Here is a 25833-nt window from a genome sequence, read left to right as displayed (position 1 = left end):
AAAGTCGCCTTTTACGTGAGTATAAGGAAGAAGAGCAGGTAAAATGTGCATGTGTGTGCATGTGTGTTTGTGAAAAATGAGCAGAGAAAACAGCTATTAAGCAAGAAGAGTACCCAATTGATATAATCAAAGATCACACCTTTGTTTTGTGACCACCGATTGAAAATTGGTATGGCGGTAAAATCCCAAAGTTAGATTTTAAATCCCCAGAATTGGACTTGCCTTGATCTGGGGTCAGGGTTTCAATTCTACTGTAATTGCAAAAACTTAAAAAAAGAAAAAATCTTCCTGGTTTATAATCAACTGTTTCATGGAATAGCTTTGTCCTTTTTATTTGAGAAGAATTGTAAAGTTTAGGGCTATCTTGGAGTGAAGTATTCCTGCCGAGGTAGTGTTCCTTCTTTGGTATCTGAGATGACCCTCCATTGAAGACGTCACTTGCATCTATACCACCTGGGGAACTTTGTCCATGGTCTGAGACAGAATTTTTCACAAGATCCAGAGATTCTAAGGATGTCCAGAATTTTTCTGAGAAAATCTAGAGCCAATAACTTGGACATCTGTAATTAACGTTTGCAAAATTCTTCCAAACTGATGCTGACTAGAGCTGTAATATGAGGAAATAAATAAAAGTAAATTATAATTGAGTTTCCGAGCTGGCTCAGTGGTAAAGAATCCACCTGCCAAACAGGAGATAACGGTTCAATCCCTGGTTCAGGAAGATCTCTGGAGAAAGAAATGGCAACCCATTCTAGTGTTCATTCCTGGGAGATCCCATGGACAGAGGAGCCTGGTGGGCTACAGTCCATGGGGTCGCAAGAGAGTCAAATATAACTGAGCTACTAAACAACAATAAGTTAGAATTAATCAGAAGAGTAAAGTAGGAAGAAAAACAACAAAAAAGGCATGATGCTTGCAAGGGGTTTAGAGGTTTGAGGCTGCCCTCAGTCAGGCAACCTTGTAAATAACCCAGTTTTTGAGATTGCCATTGTGAAGTCACCTTGGATTTCTCAGTCATTTGGAGAGAAGTCTGCATGAGATGTGTTAAATACATTGATGATAGCCAGTTAATTCAGTGATGAGGCCTGCATTTGCAAATATGGAAAGTAAGTCTGAATTTAGTTTTACCTCCCAATATGTCAAATTCCCTGGCTGGAGGAATAGTTTTTGGCACTAAATAAGGCACTTCAACTATCTAATGGCAGCAACTTCGAATTTCTGAGCTAGGGTGCCAAGAATTTTAAATGAGTTACTAGCTGATGTCTGGGAGAAGGAAATGGCAACCCATTCCAGTATTCTTTCCAGGAGAATCCTGTGGACAGAGGAGCCTGGAGGGCTGCTGTCCATAGGGTTGCACAGAGTCGGACACGACTGAAGCGACTTAGCATGCATGCATGCATTGGAGAAGGAAATGGCAACCCACTCCAGTATTCTTTCCTGGAGAATCCTGTGGACAGAGGAGCCTGGAGGGCTGCTGTCCATAGGGTTGCACAGAGTTGGACACAACTGAAGCGACTTAGCATGCATGCATGCATTGGAGAAGGAAATGGCAACCCACTCCAATATTCTTGCCCAGAGAATCCCAGGGACAGAGGAGCTTGGTAGGCTGCGGTCTATGGGGTCGCACAGAGTTGGACACGACTAAAGCGACTTAGCAGCAGCAGCAGCAGCTCATGTCTTGTTAATAAGCCTCATTTTAGTGATATTTGTGCTTGGTTGCTCAATCTTGTTCCACTCTTTGCAGCCCCATGGACTGTAGTCTGCCAGGCTCTTCTGCCCATGGAATTTTCCAGGTAGTAATACTGGAGTGGGTTGCCATTTCCTATTCCAGGAGGCCTTCCTGATCTAGTGTACAGTATACATCAAGTCAAAGAGCCATTACTCTTTTTGGTGGAGGGGGGCACAACATCAAGCTTTTGGATCTTAAGTTTCGTGACCAGGGATTGAACTGGGGCCCTCATCAATGAAAGAACTGCACTGCCAGGGAATTCCCACCCTTAATATATTTTTTGATGTCATTTGAAAACCTACCACAGTTTTTTAACCTAATGAAATAATCTACTCAAAACTTTTCATTTATAAAAATGAGATTTATAATACTTCCATAAAAACATCAGTATATTCAATTTGTTATCATTTTTAGTGCATGGACTTGTTTCTCAAGAATGTAGAATTATTTATTTAAATTTGTCCATTAACTATTAGGTATATGACTGTATATTTTACCTATAATTTCTTAAAACTCAGAAAAGGCAAAATTTATACTTCTTTCTTTTGTAGGATACTTCTGATCTAAAGAGTATACTTAAGGGTTGTGTTAATGCTTCTTTCACCCCAGTGACCTGAGCCTTTTAGAAAATTCTGTTCTGATATTAGTTTTCCTAAGTCAGGAAACATTTTCCATATGTCACGAAGCATTATCCAAAGGGAGTTCACAGCCACAGTGCTCCAGCTTTATCATCATCATTCTGGCTGTAATGAAAGCCCTTCTCGGTGATAGCACCCATCTGAGAAATCAGACAAAAGCATTTTTGGTACACCATTGTTCTTCGGTTAGCCTCATCCTTGGACTGGAATCGTTTCACAGTTTTTATTAAAATTATTATGAAAGAACAGCTGAAAAAATAAACTAAGTTGTCTGAGTGAATCTTATTTAGTGTCATCAAAGAAAAATTATCTGTCCTAAAGCAAAAAAGTGCAATGTAACAGCTGAAATGAACATCTAAGCAGAGGCATTAGAATTTGCTGAGGACCCCAGAAGTGCTCTACTTTCAGAATACTTAAAACACAGCAGAGAAAGAAAAAAGAAGGGAGAAATGTCAAAATAAGAACATTATTAAAAATTATAAAAGAAAAACCACTGTAAGGGCTATTATAGCATGTCTATGAGCGCAAAACTAAAATAAATTATCTAAGACAAATAATTAGAAAAAAATCAAGACTGTACAATTATTAATGTATTCATATACATGAAAATGTAGTTATGTTTAAAGACATTGAACAAGTAAATATAAAGGGAAAAATCAGTTATTAGGTGTATACATTTTGGATACAGGCAGATTCTTATAAGCATTTAATTTTATCACTGGGGAAGGGAACAGATTTACGTGGACATTATCTTTGAATTGTTGTTTTGAGAACTCAGTAGACAGGAAATTTGTGTCTGTCAAAAAAATACTCAATAATGCCTTTGGTGTTGTTTCAGAAAAGTTTTAGATTGTGACCATGTCAATTTGAACACTAGAACTCAAAACAAGTTTAGTTCAAATAGATCAATCAGATCTTACAGAATTTAATAATTTTTCTCAAATCAGGAAATAAAACTATGTGATTAATAGGCAAATGCACAAAGTAGAAGGAAATGCATTTGTTTTAATAATGGCTAAAAACAAAAAACAATAACATTCAAGATACTTAAAACTGTAAGTAAATAATTTTTACAATGTGTATGGTTGCCATGAGCAATATCCATCATAATATGACCATTTATTAAACGGGGTCTTTTAAACCTAATTCTGTATATAATAATGCATTTGCAAAAGAATATTTTCTTTTCTGCTCTTTACTCTTCCTGCTGTAGCTTAATCATGAACAAAATTCAGATAATAGAAATTGTTCTTGCCCATGGGGTTGTAAGCTAAGTAAAATAGAGGGTAAGAAATTTATCCCTTGAGTCCTCTAGATTAGAAGTGCAAATTTGATTAGCAAAACATATACCTGACAATAAGTGTGTTAGGCTACTCTGAATCAAACTAAATATTATCCTCAGGGACTAGCTGAGAGCGGGGCATTGGTTGAGGCTCAAAGCATATAAATTATAAATGGAAAGACTTGAATGACACAGCTATTTTATGTATATATAATCTTAGCTAGCTGAAGACTTTTCAACAGTTTCACAGCAGCTGTTCTCAGAATAGTAGGATTCTGATTGTTGACCAAAAAGAAAAAAATTACCTTTGCTAATGAATGCCAAGAATCGGAAACAAAAGAATAACTAACAAGAATTAGAAGGTTCACTTAATAATACACCAAAATTTTTTTAAGTTGCAACAAACTTGTAAAAGTGCTATCATATAATTTGTAAACTTTACAACTCAGATATAACATTTATTTAAAAAAAATTTTCCTACTCAAGGCATAATTTGAAATTTTGGGTGAGTAATAAAACCAAGAGATGTATATATACATATATTCCAGCTCTCAGTATAAAGGTACAAAACATTTGACAAATTAAGCCCGTGTTCGAAACAGCACAAAGAGGTACAGGAACTGGCAATGCAAAATCAGCCTGTTCCACACCATATCCAACACCTTAATTGGTTGCTTGTCTTTCATCAGTAGTGAGGGTTTAGTGTTTCATTTTGCCAATTATCAAGATAATTGGACATTTTAAAGATACAAAGTGACAGGTTGAGATTATCTAAGGTACCTAAAAAATGCATTCAAAATGAACATCTATGGAGATTAATCTCCTTTTGGACTAACTTGCTAAATCTGAAGGGCAGTGTCTGCCTAAGAAACCTATCTAAATTCCCTGGAAGTCCATGAAGGAGGTTCACGGCCAAAATCAGCTTTCTCCCTGTGAGAAAGTTCTTTGCAAGACCACATATTTCACTTTTAGAATTTGTATAGCATGTAGATGAAAATACGTGCATGTACAAAACTGCCTAAAATGAAGCATTTCACACTAATAAAAATATTTATTTATTTATTTCACACTAAACAAAATATTTATTTATTTTTAACTTAAATTTATTTATTTTAATTGGAGGCTAATTACTTTGCAATATTGTATTGATTTTGCCATACAGCAACATGAATCCGCCACGATATATTCTTCCCAAACAAGTGATTTAGAAGAATAGGCAAATGTTTTTATATTTCATGTTGGGTGTGCTCTTTTTCTACCTAGACTAGAAAAAAAAATCTTCTTCAAAAGAAAACATAAAGTTGGAGAGAATTAAAACAAATACCAATTTTATTTTGTTGACAGGAACAAGATAGAGAGAAGAGAGACAAATAAAACATTCTGCATCTTTGGACCAGTTTGCAGTTACTCATAGGTAGATTGCCTCACAGAAAATAGAGCCAAACTCCTGGGAGAGGTACAGAAGAATATGCAGGATGTTTTAGCAAGTAAATGATGACTTGTCACTAATCCTGAGGTGAGGACATATGTTAGGATAGCAGACATATCCTGGTAGGCAACATGTTTGTGCTCAGTCACTCAAATGTGTCTGACTCTTTGAGATTCCATGGACTGTAGCCCGCCAGACTTCTCTGTCCCTAGAATTATCCAGGCAAGAACACTGGAGTGGGTTGCCACTTCCTACTCCAAGTGAGCTTCCCAATGCAGGGGTCAAACCCACATCTCCTGTGTCTCCTTCATTGGAAGGCAGTGGCTACGAAGCATCGGAGCAGCTAGATGTTGACCTATGTGGAACTGTGCTCTCCTTCTAAAATATTCTCTTATGTGCTGTGGTGGAAATTCTAAAGAGTTGCGCTAATCTTGGTAACTACTTGTTGATTGACATCTCAACCAGAAGGCATCCAGGAATAATCTCTAAAGACTATTCCCATCGCTCTAAAGAAGTGATGAGAGCAATAGCTTTCCCCAGCACCCCAGAGAGTGGATTTCTTGCAAGTTCTGCCAGCATGATGTCATAATGATTTCCCTGTCATCGGTGGGCGTGGTCATGGTCTCGTCAGCATGATTTGGACTGAAGCCCTAAGGAAGCGTCAGGTCATCTCCCTTGGGTATGCTATCTCAGCCTTAATGGTAGTGACTGTTCCTTGTAACTGCCATACTCCTATAGTCTTTCAAGCTGTCTTCAGCCATTATATACCAGCCCCTTGTTGCTCCAATCCCCTGTTATAATTAATAGCTTCTTTGGAGTATAGTTGCTTTACAATGTTGCATTAGTTTCTGCTGTACAAAAAAGTGAATCAGCTATATGTGTATATATATATCCACTCCCTCCTGAGCCTCCCTCCCCTCCCCACCTCTCATTCCATCCATTCAGGTGGTCACAGTGCATCAAGCTGAGCTTCCTGTGCTATACACTAGGTTCCTACTATCTGCTTTACCCACGGCAGTGCACATATGTCAGTTCCAGTCTCCCAATTCATCCTACCACCTTCCCCTCCCATGTCCACACATCAGTCCCCTGTGTCTCTGTCTCTATTCCTACCCGCAAATAGGTTCATCTGTACCATTTTTCCAGATCCCACATGCGTGCATTAATATACAACATTTTTTTTCTCTTTCTGACTCTCTTCACTCTGTATGAAAGACTCTAGGTCCATCCATGTCTCTACAAATGACTCAATTTTGTTCCTTTTTTAATATTAAACTTTCTTAGTCAATTGTGTATAGTTTCTCTGTTTTGATTGCACCCAAACTGACTTCTCTGCCATCTGATTGGCTACTAAAGGCTTCAAAATGCACCTTACTATACTGAGCAAACCTTTCCCTGAGCATCTACTGCGTACCATATCAGCGTCAACGACGAGGGGTACACAGCAAACAGCATGGATGCAGACACAATTCTGGTCCTCAACAAACTTAAACCTCACCTACAGAAACATAATGTAAACAGAACACTACAGTAAAATTTGATAAAGTTCTGGTGGAGGCATAATGCATACTGAATTGATAGGAAAGACGACAGGATGATGGTGGATGGAAGGTTATGTCCTGAATCATGTGGAAAGACTTTCTACCTCCTTTAAGTAGGTGTGTGCACTCTAAATAGCATCAGAAGAGAGTTTCAGGGATGGACAATAATAAATTATTTTGAAATTTTATGTCAAAAAAATAACATTAGATCTCTCAGGCACGATGCTTTCTGGTACTGGAGATTCTAAACAGAGACCAGATGGCTATCCTGAGGGTAACTTTGGGACTTAAGTCATTTTTAAGGTGCCAGTCAGTCTTTTGATCCTATGATTATAAAGTCAAGTTACTTGATCACATTGTACCTGCTTTTCCTCCTGTGTTCCATAGCTTGCTTAATTGTATTTTACTCTTCCTTGACAATAATTATAAAAATAAACAGTATATTTTCAATTTCTTCTTATACTATATTTTATACATGGGATTATATATCATTTCCTATTGACAAGGTTTCGCTTAAGCCTGTCCTGTAATTTCTTTGTAATTCCTTGTCCTGCATCAGACACTCATTCTTCCACTTCTATTAATAATAATTACACAATAGCTGTCCCATTTATTTTATGCTAAGACTTTTCTCTAACTGGTGACCTATTCTTTACTTTTCTAATGTATATCTGTATGTTAGAGTTTACAGTGCTCTGGAACAACCAACCAAATTTTCAATGGCTTCAATCTGTTAATAATATGTTCTTTTAGAATTGTAATATATAGTGGAACTATATGTAACTTTGCTCTGTGTTTTCCAAGTCTCCTGTAAATGTGTTACCATATTTTCATAATTTAAAAAATAAAAGAGAGAAAAAAAAAAAAATAATATATTTTTTAGCATTTTCCCTAGAGATTATACCATGCTTTCTTAATAACAGAAAAATATAAAGTATTCTCTCATCTTCTGACAAAACAAATGTTTGTCTTAGAAACATTAAAGCATTCTCTCCTTTGCATCTTTTACATTTTTGTTATGTATTTTAGTTCTACTTATATTTTAGAATAAACTATTACAAGTATTGTTTTGTGGAGGTTATATTCCGTTTTATTTATCCACAGTATTTATTTACCCTTGCTGGTGCTTCATTCTCTTCTGCATTTCCGCATTTCCACCATGGGCTCTGAGCAACCCTGCTTGTTCTTGGCCCAAGAGTATAGGGGCCTGACAATATTTTGCCTGTGACAGTTTCTAGGGTTGTGTTTTCAATGAGCAGTCTTGAGGACTGAGGTAGCATCTACTGCTGGACAAAGATCCAGGATATCGCTGCTTGCTAGCAAAGCGGCAAATCCTCTAGATCAGTGTTTATTTCCTGAAATGCAGTGTGGCATTGTGTGGCCATCCACATGGGCGACCTCCCGCATTACTCTGTGGGCTTGTAAGGCATCAGGCACTGGTACAAAATGAAGTTCATGCTGTATGCTGGGCTGTGAGTAATAACGTTCTTTGTTTTGGACTCAAGGATCTCCTGTCTTCTGCCAGCATCCATGAAAGACTAGCTAATGAACTTCTAAGTAAGATAAAATCACTCTCCAGCATAGTTCTTCCCATTATAATTCACTAGTCTGTGTTCTTCTCTGTCTGATATTTTTTAAATTATGAGTTTTAATCAAATTACAATCCTGAGTTTTTACTCTAGATCTTGCGATTTTCAGTTCAAGTATTCCAGTTTACAGTTTTTATTTTCATACACCTTGATTCTCTATTGAAAGTTTTCATGCTTTCACCTAGTTTTTCCTTTATTTACCCAATTTGCCCCCTATAACCTGATTATACAGGTCATATGAATCAGCTCCTTGTATTTGATTTTCTTCTGATCATTGATCATATGGTCTTCCCTCTTGGCATATCTATTTATTGTTTATTATGTTAGATTTTTTGTATTAAAGACTTGTATAGACTTCAGATATTGTTATTTGCTACCAAAGAGAGTTTGTAAGGCAGAGAAGATGAAGATCTGATCACTATAATATGCTCAGAATATATAAAACAAAAAGATAAAAACCTAAGGCAATAACAGAACAAACTGATAGAAGCAGAATATACAAAACAAAGGTTGGTAAAATTAGTCCCACTGAATTTTGCTCTAATGATTCTGCTTAGCTAGCCATCAATATCATAAAATTCAATTTGAAGTATAAGAAAGAAGAGACATTACTTTGTCAACAAAGGTCCATCTAGTCAAGGCTATAGTTTTTCCAATAGTCATATATGGATGTGAGATTTGGACTATAAAGAAAGCTGAGGGTCAAAGAATTGATGATTTTGAACTGTGGTGTTGAAGAAGACTCTTGAGAGTCCCTTGGACTGCAAGGAGATCTAACCAGTCCATCCTAAAGGAAATCGGTCCTGGGTGTTCACTGGAAGGACTGATGGTGAAGCTGAAACTCGAATACTTTGGCCACCTGATGTGAAGAGCTGACTCATTTGAAAAGACCTTGATGCTGGGAAAGATTGAGGGCAGGAGGAGAAGGGGACAACAGAGGATGAGATGGTTGGATGGCATCACTGACTCAATGGACAAGAGTTTGAGCAAGCACCAGGAGTTGGTGATGGACAGGGAGGCCTGGTGTGCTGCAGTCCATGGGGTCGCAAAACAGACATGACTGAGCGACTGAACTGAACTGAACCACTTCCCCCACTCTGAACTATGTAATAGGAAAACATAAGATGAGGGGTGATTGAGGCACTCACAATTATAGATTCAGGATCTTCATAGAGTGTCTTTAACCCTTAGTTCTGTCATGTATCAGGCTCTAAAGGATCTTAGGTTTCAAATTAAGAAAGTAGAAGTCTCCATGATATCCTTTAGTCAACAGTTAATAAAGGGACAATTCTCCTTCCCAGGCTAATTCTAAAAACTTGAAGCATTTGAACATATACTAATCATTTGATATGAGTCTCAGTGAAATCTAAAATCACCTAAGACTCTAGGTTTTCCTAAATCTTTTAGAATATTCTATTTTACTCCAAGAGGGAAATCAGTAGCTAGGGAAAAAAAAAAACACTGCCAACCCATGCATGAGAAGACAGGAAAGCAAAAAAATAGGTACTTTTTTGGGAGACTACTATTGGAGTATTTTGTGTGTGTGTATTTACTGTTAAAACAAAGATCTTTCAAAAAATAGAGTAGTTCACAATACTTTTTTTAAAAGCTGTGTGTATTCACAATGAGGGCTTCCCTGTCATACTTCTACTATGTAAACCTAGCTTAGGTGAATCCATGGTCCTTAGCCATGACAAGAATAGATCCATGCAAGAGCACCAGATATAATTATAACCTCTTTAACTGTGTCTTTAAATACAGCCTTCAGGACAAGGCTGTTGACAATATTCTGTAACAACAGAAATATTAAAAGATATTTCCATTTGCTTTTTTAAACTTTCCTTTTAGCCCAAAGTTGGAGTTCTTGGTCATAGTAGAAGCAGTTATGGAAATAAATTTTGAGTGCATATTCCATGAATCCTAGGAATTGTACTAGGAAAAACATTTATTATTTCCAGTGATCTCAGTTCAACACAAAGAAAAGATACCATTGTCCTTATTTATAGATGAACAGAGAAGGAGTAGAAGAACTGAAATCTGAACACAGATCTCTTGACTCAAATATCCATGTTTATTTCATATGATTATTGCACCTTTATGACTGTTTTGATCCATGGTTATGGTTGCAGAGATTGTTGAAAGATTATGGTGTATGTCTCAGTGTCAGATTGAAGACTTTGTGTTGAATTTGTCATTTTTTATGGGCTGAGATACAGCAAGTAGATAGATGTCATCAGGCATAGCGTGTATGAAGTAAGTATAATTTACCCCTTTGCAATGCTAGCTCATGTTCTGTGTTGCTCGTGAAATCCCTGATTGTGGAGTCTGCCCTCCTTTGAGTCAGAAACTCATTTCAAGATGCAAATCTTCTTTTTTTTTTGTAAAGCTTTGACAAGAAAATTAAGCCAAACTTTCTCTAATTGATAGCAAAATCTGTGGGATATATATGTATATATATATATTTATGAAGCAGATGTGAGTATTTTGCTGTTTCTTATGGGTTATGCCTCCAAGCAATTGTCATTTTCCCCCCACTTTTTCTAAAAATTATTTCCAAAGATATAAAAAATATGAATTTTTAAGGCTGACATTTGCTCCACATTGCCCTTGGCATAGAAGGCAATAGGGAATGTACATGAAAAAGCACCTAAGTGTGTGTTCAAGTTAGAGACTCTTAATCCTGACCCATTAAGGAAAACTGAAGTGATTTAGTGGGGCACAGATCAACACCTAAAGAACACACAACGTGACTGAAAGATTGAGGATTATATCATAAAAAAAGGGAGAGGTAAACTAACAGTTTTAGAAAAGAATCCTGGGGCAAACTTAAGAAATGATCAAAGGGAAGTGCTGCTAATGGCTTTAAAGCTTTTGGTAAATTAATGAGAATGACCTAGGTTAACCCATAAATTAGCTAAGTCAACTATCAATGTTATTTATGGGAGCAACACATTGCCAGAAAACAAAATTTAAGTATTGATGTACAGGCCCATTTCTGTGTGTTCAAGATGGATTTGTGCTTTAAATATCTTCCTAGTATATTTTGTATTTCTGCTTCAATACCTGTTACTGCTCTGCAGTTTATAATCACCCATTCTCTCTGAATGTTCTTTCTTTTAGCACAATATTCAATTTCAGGCATATTCCTGTATGATGCACATTTATTTTTCTTTTAAACTATATACATGTTGTGGCATGATCTAGACAGATTAGTCATAGCAAATGTTTCCAGAATGTTATTAGTACTATTTCTAAGTTCTGGATATCTTTCTTAAAGATAATTCCTAATCAGCTCTAAACCACCAAAATGTAACAAAACATATATATGCAACTAAATGTATAAAAATATATATTTCACGTTCACTTCAGAGTGATATTTCTAAACATCATTATATTACAGTTCTGTTTAATATCACTGGTTATTTGTGATTACAAATTAGGTTTCCAATAATTTAAGAAAATTAAGCAGAAGTAGCTCTTTTCTATATTTCCAAGCATTCAAATCTCTTCGGAAATTCAAAACTTAAGTCAATACATTTGTTCATATAGTGTGAAATACTATTATTCCTAATGAAAGAATTTAATTAGAAAACTCTTTCTGAACTTACTGACAGTAAGGCATCAAAATATAATATCCTGTCTTTGTTCGTTTTCTTGTATTGCTAAAATTTGTTTAATATTATTTATCCTTACTCAGATTCATGAAAACAACTTTTTGTTTGCATTACCACTGCATATAATGAGCAGTAGCTTAATGATACTTACATTTAAAACATCAATTCCTTTAATCCTTACTATTTCTTGATCTTTTAGTTCATATAATAGTTAATCGACTTATTTAAAAAGAAAGATCTGAGTATTGGGTATAGAAAAAGGCATGAGCACATACATAGGTAAAAGCATATCGTAAACACTTTCTATTATCAATGCTCTAATTAAAGATGATAAATGTTAGTAGACCTATTATATTTAGACTAACCAAACTAATTCAAGTCGATCAATGGAAGAAAATAAGTCCATGCAAGTTTTTATGTGAGATGAAATCTAAATTTTTGATTAAACTTGTAAAAATTAATTTGCCTTAAAATGTTCTGAGATTCAGGCACATACAGAACTCTGTTTGAAAGTTGGCAGAATTATAGCTATACCCCCTCCAATTATGACACAATTGTTCTCAGATTACTATCATGAAATTAACTGTGAAGAGTCATGGGGAAAATGTGCAATACAAATACATAGCTGATGAGCTAGAAAGTATTTTTAATTTATTCACTAAATCTAAAACATCACTTCTTTGGTTGTATATTACACAGTAGAAATAGTGGTCAGAGGTGAAAGAAATGAGAAGACAATGGAAAAAGGAATAAGAATTCTTTCAAAAATACTGTGATGTAAAGCATCTATGTATAAAACTAACCTTGGAGTATCAATCATCTTCAGTTTGGCTTTTTCTCAGATTCCATTAATTCGAATGAGCATCAGTCAGCTGAACAGAGAAAGCATTTACAATGGAGGGAAATGCTTTTTCAAAATCAGGATATAAACCCTCTTTTGACAATTTGAAGTGTGATTTTCTCAGAGATAATCCATTTCAAACCAACAGTGACTACTCATTTTAATTAGTTGTAGGCAGTTTTGCAAATTAAATTCCCACCTTGAAAGTCAAAATTCCAGAAGGAGAATGCTTTCATTTTGTTAATTGCTCAATGAGTTTTCCGGACAAGATAGAATGAAGAAGGTGGGGAGGGGTGCTAGACAGCAGGCGGATCTCAAATGGCACACACCTGTGGTTATGAAGCGGCCTCTTAGTAGGGCTAGAATGTTAGTGCTGGGTGTACAAGCACTCAGATTACTCGTCTTCCAAGTAAACCATCCTAGTAGATTCATTTCAAAGTAAAGCCAATCTTTTTTCTCTTTTCAGTCATGTGCCTTCATGATTCTGTCTTGAATTGGACATATGTGAAGTTATTTGAATTAAAAGTATGATCTAATACCCCAATACAAGATGTGATGCTATGAAGTACAGCATGCTAATCCCTTTTGTGATATTCCCTCCCTTAGTGGCCTAAGGCAAAAATCTTTGTCTAGGTTTCAAAGACATATGAAAGTGCATGTAAGCGTACAAATCACACGCACCCTCACAAGCCCCTCTATTTCAATCAAAGGGAAAGACTTGCTTGAGATTCAGTTCACGTTTGAAAGAAAACTTAGCACTGGTTTCTCTATGCAAGTAAAATTCTTGAAGGCTTCTTCCTACCTGAGAGCCTGCGATCCTTAGTAGTGGCTTTAGGCAATTCGGGGAAGGATTTTCAAGGAGAGACTGACCCCTGGAGGCAGACAGAGCTCCCTTTTGGCTAGATCTTGCTTTTGTAATTCTTGGAGCTATTAAGTAAAAGACTGACAGGAAGAGAGGACATCCATGGCAAATTCCAGTAGGTGTCTTGTCTGCCTTTTCAAGTCCTCCTTGACACACTTTAACAGTTATAGAAGAGCTAATAGAATCATAAATGGTGGAATGTAAAGATTTCCAAAATCATACACTACTGAACCCCCAACTCCATGAAGATAGAAAGTTATTTTATTCAGAATTCTATCCTCAACTCTCAGCAAATGGCTGACACATACTTAGAACTAACTAAAAGTGTGTGGGAAGATTAAATGAACAAATGAATAAATATAGTCTAAGTCTTTTATTTTACAAAGATTAAGGAAATTTCACAAGGTCCCATACTTAGTAGAAGACAGGAATGCTGATTAAACATTCGTTGAAACAATGTGGACAGAATGAAAAAGATTTAAAACATTCCCCCTAAGATAAGAGTCAGAAGGAGCCTGTGGAACAGATAATAGCGATAGGTATTTTATGTCAGCCCCCAAACACTGATCCCTGTATGTCCATCTTTGGAATGACATTGATAATTCCCTTCAAAAGGAATCCAGAAACTTCACTGACTTCCTGTGAACAAAGAAAGGAAAGGGGCCTGAGAGAATTGTTTGCTCTGTGTGACTCACAAGCTTTAGGTCAAAACAGTCACCATGAGAAAGCTTTAGTTTCTCCAAGGTAACTCTCCTCCCAACTGATGATGCGAAATTAATCTGATTTAAGACAAAGAGCACTATTAACTGACATTATTTTTGGTAAGGTCTGGTTTAGACATTTGATAGGTTACTTAAATGTTAATGCTTATAAATGAATCATGTAAAAGAGACTTTGGTGTGGGAAGAAATACGAAGCCGTGATAGTTTTGACTATTAGACACTTGTCAAGGCACTGGCAAAGCAAAGGCAGGAATTTTTTCCTAATAATTCTACAGATTTGCAAAAGAAGGTATATAGCTTAAGAACAAACAAACAAATGAAAACAAAAAAAGATATTGACTCAATTGGAAGACAGACTTTATAAACTCCATTATTTTATTAGACTCAATCATGCTTTTATCTCCATTTAAATTGTGCTCCCAGGAGCAGTCTTTAAATTCAGAAAAACACAGCTGCAAATATAAGCTATATTCTCCTCTTTCTTGCCCCACAAGTATGTACATCTTTTTATAATACTTCTGAATTCTTGCTTCAAACACTTCAGTTCTTCTCAAATTTCCTCAACTCTTTGTTTCTCTGCCTCACAATCTAGAATTAGTCTACATCAGTGGCCACATTTGCTTCTGCTCTTTTTAAAATAAAACCTTATTTTCTGACTACGAATGTAATTTTGTACTGCATACATAAAACAAAGACAATTTCATAGGAAAAAAAACAATTTATAATCATACTGCTAAATACAACCACCACTAACATTTTGGTTATTTGTTATTGAGTTGAACAATTGAGTCTATATCATGTATTTATTTTCACAGGCTTCTTGCTGTACTAAATAATGCAGTATTCTAATGTCATTAAAATTTTATTTAAATATTTTCTTTCTTTTTGTTTTCAACATGCTTGCTTTTCCAACTTTTTAAGTCTTTAGCACTTTAAATTTTTAGAAATCTATTAGTCATATTTTAGTTTTATTTTTAAAGTTATTTTTAATTGGAGGACAATTGCTTTAGATTATGTTGGCTTCTGCCGTACAACAACATGAATCAGCCACAAGGGCACATATGTCCCCTCTCTCCTTGACCTCCCTGCCACCACCTACCCCATCCCTCCCATCAATAGATAAGTGGATAAGGAAGCTGTAGTGCATATATACAATGGAATATTACTCAGCCATAAAAAGAAACACATTTGAGTCAGTTCTAGTGGGGTGGATAAACCTACATCCTGTTATACAGAGTGAAGGAAGTCAGAAAGATAAAAAACAAATTTTGCATAATATATTAACTCATATATGGAATCTGGAAAAATGGTGCTGATGAACCAATTTGTAGGGCAGGAACAGAGACACAGGTGAAGAGAACACACTTTGGACACAGTGGGGGAGGGAGAGTGTGGCACAAACTGAGAGAGTGGAACTGACCTCCACACGCTGCCAAGCGTGAAATAGCTAGTGGGAAGCCGCTGTATGGGCACGTGGGGCTCAACCCCGTCCTCTCTGAGATACTTTATGCTTAAAGAACATTTTAAACATATTTATCTATTTATCAAAATCAAGAAGGGATATACTTTGAGACAAGATAAACTTATCTTTACTCCTTTCACATCTTTTCACCATCTTTCTTCACTTTCTAGGTTTTGGGAGGAATTAGGAACAAGAACATCATTCTGTCTCTGTTAATTGCTCAGTCATGTTTGACTCTTTGAGACCCCATGGACTGTAGCTCACCAGGCTCCTCTGTCCATGGGATTCTCCAGGCAAGAATACTGGAGTGGGTTGCCATTTCCTTCTCCAAGGGATCTTTCTGACCCACGGATTGAACCCAGGTCTCCTGCATTTCAGGCAGATTCTTTACCATCTGAGCTATCAGGGAAGCTCAAGAATATCATTACTAACATTTTATTTTACCATTATCCATTCTGTCTTTAGGCATACATTCTAAAATTTTGAACACTTTTAAGAACAAGTTTCTAATGAATATCCCATTTGACTAATTTAATGCACAGCATCATAACTCTTACTATAACATTTATCACCCCCTCCTTTGATTCCTTAATTTTGTTTCAACTCATTAATGACAATGTGCATTTAAGCTTTTCTCTTGTCTCATTTCTGGTAAGTTTGGGATTAAGATTTATTAATTTTGAATTTTTACCTATTTGATCTATAAAGCTTAATTGTAACAAAAGAAAATTAACTTAAATCATATATTAAGTCCCTCTAATTCCAGGTACTTTGTTTTTCCTCGTCATTCTTCTCTTAAAAAGAAAAAAATTAGTTATCTTATTCCAGTAAGAACACTCAAGATCTACCTTCTTAACAAATTAAGTGTACATTCCACTGTTGTTGATTTAGTTACAATGGATATAGCAGATCTCTAGAGCTTATTGATCATAATTAACTGAAACTTTCTGCCTTCTGATTAATAACTCCCCATTTTCCTGTCCCCTCAGCCTATGGCAATCATCATTCCACTATTTGATTCTATGAATTTGGTGGTGTTAATTTTTCCCCCAAGAGCACATCACATACAATAACAGAAATCAATTCCCATTTACTTGTTTTTGAGGTCTTTACTCTTAAGGGGAACATATAACTCAGTAGTATTGAACTTAAAGTCTCAACCCATAGAAATCTTGGTTTACCTACACTAGAGATGTCATCTTTCCCTCCTCATACCTGTCAAACTCCTGCTTCAACTTTTCCTTCCGTAATCTATTTTTCAGTAGCTCAGTATTAAAAAAAATAAGTATTAGAAAAATCTAATGTCAAAGATTGAAAGAAGCCAAAAATTGGAAAAGAATAAATCCTATTCTTTAATGCTTCCCATATTATTTTCATATTGCTGTTAAATTTTTAGCTTTTATGTAATTCTACTTAGTTACAGTAAACTTTTTTTATAACATCAGGTTGATTTTAGTCTTCCAGCTTTTTCTTTAGCTTTTTCTTTCCACATCAAAGAACCATAGATCTTTGTATATTGAGAATGACAAATAATTTTATAAAGTATTCCTTCTCTGTGTCATTTTGTTTTTTGAGGTCTATTCCTCCTCTTAGTCTTCCAATTGGTCCTGGCTTGTTTTTATCTTGTTTTTATAATGGTGTATTATTTCTTTTTTACTTATTCTAAAACTAGGAGAAATAAGTTTGATCCTCAGAAAATGTTAAATCTAAATGCACTTAGAATCAGTCCATATATGGTCTTAACCAGATTCACTCTCTGTGCATGATTTACAGTTTTAGATCTAAAGCTGGAGGCTATGCAAGAATATACAACTGCTGTTCCAAATCTGACCTTGGTAGGCATGTATCTTGTGAAGTTATGATATCCTGAAATGAGTTTCTCCTATTCTGATGAAACTCAGGTTGACAATAAACCCCCAGTATTCCATCTTACCTTCTGCCTGGCGAACATTTGCTCACAGAGAATAAACTAATGGGGGATTTGTGGAGTTGAAGAAAAAGGAAAGAGAGAAACAGAGGTACCAGGCAGTAGAAAATGCTCCTAGAGTTTTCAGGTTAATTTAGAGCCTGTTTATCAGAAAGAGGAAATGGTGCATGAGAATTATTTCCATTCACTTTGACACAATGAGGATTTTCTTTCTTTTTTTTTTTTTTTTTTAAATATTCTGTAGTGCATGATGATTGGTATTTTTCAGTTCTGTTTTTATCAACTTTACTGCTAGTGGAAACTCTTTCCAGGTTCTGGCAATAGAATCATCGGATCAGATCAGATTAGTCGCTCAGTCGTGTCCGACTCTTTGCAACCCCATGAATCGCAGCACGCCAGGCCTCCCTGTCCATCACCAACTCCCGCAGTTCACTCAGACTCACGTCCATCGAGTCAGTGATGCCATCCAGCCATCTCATCCTCTGTCGTCCAAAGAAATCCCAGGGCTGATCTCTGTGCTAATTTTCAGTGTCATTTAGACTTCACTAATTTTGGTGCTTCTTAAGCATTACATTGGGAATTGGAAAAGATTGCATCAGGGGCTACTAATATCACAAACCAGAATCTACTCTATAATTAATTTTTGTTAGGTATATCTTCAATCAATGGATAAGTGTGTTTACTGTTGAATTGTGGCAATGGAAACAATCTCAATTCAATTTAATTCAATTCTGTTTATGTGGTAATTACTGAATTTATATTATTGGAGATAGAATCCCAAATTGACATAAGTGAAAAAGGAAGTATATTCCCCCATATATCAGAAGAGCTCATGAATAGAACTGTTTTCATGTATGGATAGTCCATGAGTTCAAATACGTTCAGTTCTCCAGTTTTTTCCATTTCCCAATCTCTCAGATCTATTTTCTAGTGTTGATTTCATTTCAAGAAAATTTTTCCAATCAAGCAGCATCCATAAATTTTAAACTTTAGTTCTTCTAGTACATCCTGGGTGGCTCAGATGGTAAAGAATCTGACAGAAAGAAGGAGATTCTAAGGTAAAATCTGAGAGAAATAAGGAGGTTCAGAGGTAAAAACTGACTGAAAGAAGGTTTTTTTTAAATTTTTATTTATTTAATTTATTTTAATTGGAGGCTAATTATTTTACAATATTGTATTGGTTTTGCCATACATCAACATGAATCTGCCACAGGGCTATTGAAAAGGGAACTAATAATAATTACACAATATTCATCAACTGCTTATTCTGTGTCAAATACTATTTTAAGTCTTTTATTGACTTTACACAATGCTATGAAGTGTGTTACTATTTCCATTTTTATAGATAAGGAAACTGAGGCAAGAAAAGGGAAGTAGTTTCCCATACAATTAATAAATGACCACACTATTTAATATTGAAAAACCACTTCTTTCTATTTTGTCACTAAAAGAAAGCTGACATATAAGATCATCTTTCAGCATTTTCCTGGAGGCTTCCCTGGTGGCTCAGCATCTGCCTGCAATGCAGGAGACCTGGGTTTAGTCCCTCAATCAGGAAGATCTTCCTGGAGAAGGAAATGGCAACCCACTCCAGTACTCTTGCTTGGAAAATTCCATGGACGGAGGAGCCTAGTAGGCTACAGTCCACGGGGTCGCAGTAAGTCAGATATGGCTGAGCAACCTTTCTGGTTCACTGGTTTCAACATTTTACAACTTGAAGTGAAAGTGTTAGTCACTCAGTCGTGTCAGACTCTGTGATGCCATGGACTGTAGCCCACCAGGCTCCTCTGTCCATGGAATTCTCCAGGCAAGAAGACTGGAGTGGGTTGACATTTCCTTCTCCAGAGGATCTTCCAAACCCAGGGATTGAACCCAGGTCTCCCGCATTGCAGGTGAATTCTTTACCATCTGAGCCACTAGCAAAGCCCTTTTACAACTTGGGAAACACTCTATTTATCTGAATTGGTTTTGGCATTAAACAACACTCTAGATCACTGGTCAAAATACATCAAATTGATGTCCACTGCCAAATATGCATACTTGAATTTTATTTTTATTTTGAATAATTATTTTACATGTTCTAGAAGTTGTTCTCAATAATTTACTTATTTTAATATTTTAAATTAAAAATTAAAATATATTTGTCATTGTTTAGTCACTAAGTCATGTCTGACTCTTTTGCAACCCCATGGACTATAGCCTGTCAGGCTCTCTGTTCATGGGATTTTCCAGGCAAGAATACTGGAGTGGGTTGCCATTTCCTTCTCCAGGGGATCTTCCCGACCCCAGGACTGAACCCGAGTCTCCTGCATTTGCAGGTGGACTCTATCACTGAGCCATGAGGGAAGCCCTTTAAAAAGCATACGATGGTAGAAAAATAATAAAAAGGAGCCCATTTTAAACCATCACATAGCTTTTAAAAATATCACATCAAATGTGTTCATACAATCCCTATTTTTCTTACTACTTCTAATTTTTTTAAAAAATTGGATATTCTTTTGCTTTTACATTAGCAACAATAAATAAAAATGTGTCTGATTTTCTCCCATATATTATATTTGAAGACTTCCTTATAGAAGGTACATTAAATGTGATGTTTATTTACTTATTGGTGAAAACACGCTATTAATTTTTTAAATATTCATATATTTTAATAGTTTCACTAGGACAAAGCAGCCTGGAATTTTTCCTTTGATTTTTCAACTGTAATGATCCAAACTATTATAGTATTTGGGTAATTCTGACAGTTTTGTCCTTTGTGACGTGATAATTGTGTCATGAGCAAAATATTTGGACAAATGCCAAATGGCATTACCCAGAAAATGATAATCAATAAGAGCTTATTTAATAAAGCACTTGTCCAGAGAGTAGAACCCTATATGAACCAACAGTCAAGAATTCTGCATGACCTCACTTTGTGCCGTGACTTGTTTTGTGAATTGGAAAAATCAGTTAACCTCTCGGTGCTTCAGATCAGTCATCTATGAACTGAGAAGAGTAACATTTGCCACCTAACTCACCAGTATTTTATGAAGGTTAATGAGCTTCAGAGTTTATGAAATGACTTTTCTTCTTGGATTGAAAGTCTCTTGAAGAGTATTAAATAGTACTGCTATATTTTTCCTAATACATAAATATTATTTATTACAATATAATAAATAAACTATCCTTTGAAAGACCCATGAAGTTACAAAATACGTGAGAAGATACTTCCAGTAGGGTTACCCGACATTAACCATGTTATCTGAGGGGTGAGAAAAGTTTCAGTGTCACTGCCATCAAACAGAATTCGCCTCTGTTGTTAGTTTCTCAAACTTCTGTGGCCCAATAACACATGCAAGTTAGAGTTCTTCCAACTTCAATTTAAAATATCTTAGTTCTAATCAACCTGTTAAACTCTGTTATCTATTGGTACAGCTTTATGAGTTGAATATTAAAAAGAAAAAAAATTTTCTCCACTGAACAAATGTGACTGCTCTTTATTTCCACATTGAATGAATAACTAAGTTTTGACAGAAATTCACAAAAGTAAGGTGATTTGGTGAAAGGGGGAAATGTGTCCTGTCACTCTGCATTTTCTGAAACAGTTTTGCCAAAGCTTTTCATGAGATAAAGAGCATTTTTAATAGCACAAATTTGATAGGATTCTGAATTTTAGGTGTAATGCTATAAATCCTATGTTTTATGGATTTTTAAATTTTATATTATTTTATATATTATTTTCAAATTTGAAGGAAAATTATGTAATTTTCATGCTGTTAATTTTTTTTTTAATTTTAGAAAGAGAGGAGTCAACATATATGCTATTTAAGCAACATTTCTTAAATGATAGTTCATCTTTTTCCTTTGAGTACCAAATAACTCCTATTATACTTTCCATTAGGACAATGTTGTGTGTCCTCAGTTGCTTCAGTTGTGTTAACTCTTTGCGGCCCTGTGGACTGTAGCCCGCCAGGCTCCTCTGTCCATAGGATTCTCCGGGCAAGAATCCCGGAGTGGTTTGCCATGCCCTCCTCCAGGGAATCTTCCTGACCCAGGGATCGAACCTGCACCTCCTGTGTCTCTTGCATCGCATCTTTACCCCCTGAGCCACCTGAGAAGCCCATTAGTACAATATGTATGTGTAAAAACACATCTCACATGTTTCCCCTACTTTATTTTAGAAGCATAATAAAAGGAAACCTAATAGGGAAAGTACAAAATACATACATTTTGCTCTTTTTATTTCTCTCCCAATAGGAGAAAGAGCCTATGTAAAAAGAAAAGTATGCTCTTGGTTTTTCCTGACCATGGAAATCAGAGAAATTACCTGATTGCATTTTCAGTCTAAAATAAATACAAATTTTAGAGCACATAGTCTTAAAAGTTCACAGAAAAATATACAAACTAATTTTAGAAGTGTTGGGGTATCACCCACCCAAGGACTGTCACTGATATGGAATTCACTTCTTTGGGCTCCCGAAGTATATAACCAAATAAAGATGAAACAGAGATTTTGAAGAACATTCACCCACTATAGACAGTATGTTCTTCTTTGCTCTTTCCTAAGCTGTGGAAAATTCTGAAAGAGATGGGAATACCAGACCACCTGACCTGCCTCTTGAGAAACCTGTATGCAGGTCAGGAAGCAACAGTTAGAACTGGACATGGAACAACAGACTGGTTCCAAATAGGAAAAGGAGTACGTCAGGGCTGTATATTGTCACCCTGCTTATTTAACTTCTATGCAGAGTATATCAGAGAAACGCTGGGCTGGGAGAAGCACAAGCTGGAATCAAGATTGCTGGGAGAAATATCAATAACCTCAGATATGCAGATGACACCACACTTATGGCAGAAAGTGAAGAGGAACTAAGGAGCCTCTTGATGAAAGTGAAAGAGGAGAGTGAAAAAGTTGGCTTAAAGCTCAACATTCAGAAAACGAAGATCATGGCATCTGGTCCCATCACTTCATGGGAAATAGATGGGGAAACAGTGCAAACAGTGTCAGACTTTATTTTTCTGGGCTCCAAAATCACTGCAGATGGTGATTGCAGCCATGAAATTAAAAGATGTTTACTCTTTGGAAGGAAAGTTATGACCAACCTAGATAGCATATTGAAAAGCAGAGACATTACTTTGCCAACAAAGGTCTGTCTAGTCAAGGCTATGGTTTTCCAGTGGTCATGTGTGGATGTGAGAGTTGGACTGTGAAGAAAGCTGAGCGCCAAAGAATTGATGATTTTGAACTGTGGTGTTGGAGAGGACTCTTGAGAGTCCCTTGGACTGCAAGGAGATCCAACCAGTCCATTCTGAAGGAGATCAGCCCTGGGATTTCTTTGGAAGGAATTATGCTAAAGCTGAAACTCCAATACTTTGGCCACCTGATGCAAAGAGTTGACTCATTGGAAAAGACTCTGATGCTGTGAGGGATTGGGGGCAGGAGAAGAAGGGGACGACAGAGGATGAGATGGCTGGATGGCATCACCGACTCGATGGACGTGAGTCTGTGTGAACTCCAGGAGTTGGTGATGGACAGGGAGGCCTGGCGTGCTGCGATTCATGGGGTCGCAAAGAGTCGGACACGAGTGAGTGACTGAACTGAACTGAAAGTACAGGCAATCTTCCCAGGTGCAGCCAACCTTCAGCCCAAGTCCTTGTGGACACGTCTAGACTGCACTTAACCTGAATAGCCACGTATGTTTTCTTGCTCCTGCAGGAAAAGATGTAAGAAGTCTGTCTCTTAAAACACTCCAGGTAGAGTCTCAGCCTTGGCACTGCCGCCCAGAGACTGCTGAGTCCCATCTGTCTGCCATACCTACTCCAGACACAGAACATAGATAAAAATATACTGGTGCAGGAGGCCAAACTGGCCGAGCAGGCTGAGCGAGATGATGATATGGCAGCCTGTATGAAGTCTGTAACTGAGCAAGGAGCTGAATTATCCATTGAGGAGAGGAGTCTTCACTCAGTGAAGACTTATATGCTTATAAAAAGGTTGTAGGAGCCTGTAGGTCATCTTGGAGGCTTGTCTCAAGTATTGATCAAAAGATAAAGGTGCTGAGAGAAAACAGCAGATGGTTCAAGAACAGAGAGAAAATGGAGACAAGGCTGAGAGATATCTGCAATGATATACTGTTTCTTTTGGGAAAGTTCTTGATCCCCAGTGCTTCACAAGCAGAGAGCAAAGTCTTCTGTTTGAAAATAAAAGGAGACTACTACTATTCCTTGGCTAAGGTTGTTGCTGGTGATGATAAGAGAGGGATTGTGGATCAGTCATGGCAAGCATACCAAGAAGCTTTTGAAATCAGCAAAAAGTAAACACAACCAACACATCCTATCAGATTGGATCTCTCCCTTAACTTCTGTGTTTTATTATGAGATTTTGAAGTCCCCTGAGAAAATTGGCTCTCGTGCAAAAACAGCATTTGATGGAGCCATTGCTGAACTTGATACATTAAGCGAAGGGTCACACAAAAACAGCACGTTAATAATACAGTTACTGAGAGACAACTTGACCTGTGGACACTGGATACCCAAAGAGATGAAGCTGAAGCAGATGAAGAAGAAAATTGCCCAGCCTTCCAAATTTTTTCTGACTCATTGTAAAACTTGCACCATAGACCATCTGTCATCTATGCTATCTACTGATAATTATTTATGATTTCTCATAGGTTAATGTTACTGCTGTTTGAATTTCTATATGTCCCATGTGTTTTTTATGTTTAATATTGAAGGAGTAGAGCCAGTTAACAGGCTTCCCTAGTAGCTCAGCTGGTAAAGAATCTGCCTGCAAAGCAGGATACCCCAGTTCAATTCCTGGGTCAGGAAGATCCCCTGGAAAGGGATAGGCTACCCACTCCAGTATTCATGGGCTTCCCTGGTAGCTCAGATGGGAAAGAATCCACCTGCAATGCAGGAGACCTGGGTTTGATGCCTGGGTTGGGAAGTTCCCCTGGAGGAGGGTATGGCAACCCAGTCCAGTATTCTTGCTTAGAGAATCCCCATGGACAGAGTAGCCTGGAGGGCTTGGTGAGGTCACAAAGAGTTGGACATGACTGAGTGACTAAGCCCAGCATAGAGCCAATTAACATATTGGGAGTTATCTGTTTTCATCTTGAGGTGGCCAATATGGGGACATGGAAATTTTATACAAGTTATAAAAGCTTGGCTTCTGTTTCTGAGTAGTCATGTATGGATGTGAGAGTTGGACCGTAAAGAAGGCTGGGCACTGAAGAATCGATGCTTTTGAACTGTGGTATTTGAGAAGGCTCTTTAAGACTCTCCTTGAAACCCCTTGGACTGCAAGGAGCTCAAAACAGTCCATCCTAAAGGAAATCAATCCTGACTATTCATTGGAAGGACTGATGCTGAAGCTGAAGCTCCAATACTAAGGCCACCTGATGTGAAAAACCAACTCATTAGAAAAGACCCTGATGCTGGAAAAGACTGAAGGCAGGAGAAGGGGATGACAGAGGATGAGATGGTTGGATTGCATCACCAACTCAATGGACATGAGTTTGAGCAAGGTTCAGGAGATGGTGAAGGCCAGGGAAGCCTGGCGTGCTGCAGTCCATGTGGTCGCAGAGTTGGACTCAACTGAGTGACTAAACAGGAAATAAAAGTTTGGCATCATACTTTTGGTACATTGTGGCTTCACAAGGGCCAGTATTAAAACTGCTTCCATGTCTAAGCAAAGAAAGCTGCCTACACATTGGTTTGTCCTGGTGGGGGATAAAAGAGATAGTTGGCTCCAGTCACAGGTGTAGCTGTGGGTACTTTAAGATTCGAAGCACTTATGTGGCTGTAGTAGAAATGGATGTCCCATGGGCAGTACACGTTAAACCAGGTGTTATCTGTGGAATACCCATTCTCAATGTGCTCACTGTTGACAACAGTTACAGAAGTGTTCGTTTAGCTGTGACCCAATTTTCCCAGGATAAGGGCAGAAATAATTCACATCCCATTATTTGTAGTTACCTGCCATTTGTTTTCATTATTTTTGCTATACTCATTTTATTTATATTTAAATGTTTTAGGCAACCTAAGAACAGTAAAAGATGCAGTAAAAATGAATTGTCTTATATCCATTGCTTCATGTATATCAAGCAGGGCAGTAAAACACAAAAACGTGTATTTAACTTTTCAGTTTAGTTTTTTTTAATTATTCTTGCCTAACATGTCTGTGCTATAAAACTAGTTAACAGGGAAATAACTT

General features: G+C 36.8%; 1 pseudogene; it reads left to right on the top strand.

Moving 5' to 3' along the window:
- The window catches only part of LOC102267074 (14-3-3 protein zeta/delta pseudogene), an 81121-nt pseudogene extending 56897 nt beyond the window's left edge, over positions 1–24224 (top strand).
- The last annotated feature ends 1609 nt before the right edge of the window (positions 24225–25833 follow it).

The sequence above is a fragment of the Bos mutus genome, chromosome 6, assembly GCF_027580195.1.
Source record: "Bos mutus isolate GX-2022 chromosome 6, NWIPB_WYAK_1.1, whole genome shotgun sequence".
Lineage (NCBI taxonomy): Eukaryota > Metazoa > Chordata > Mammalia > Artiodactyla > Bovidae > Bos > Bos mutus.
This window is presented reverse-complemented; position numbering and strand designations above follow the sequence as displayed.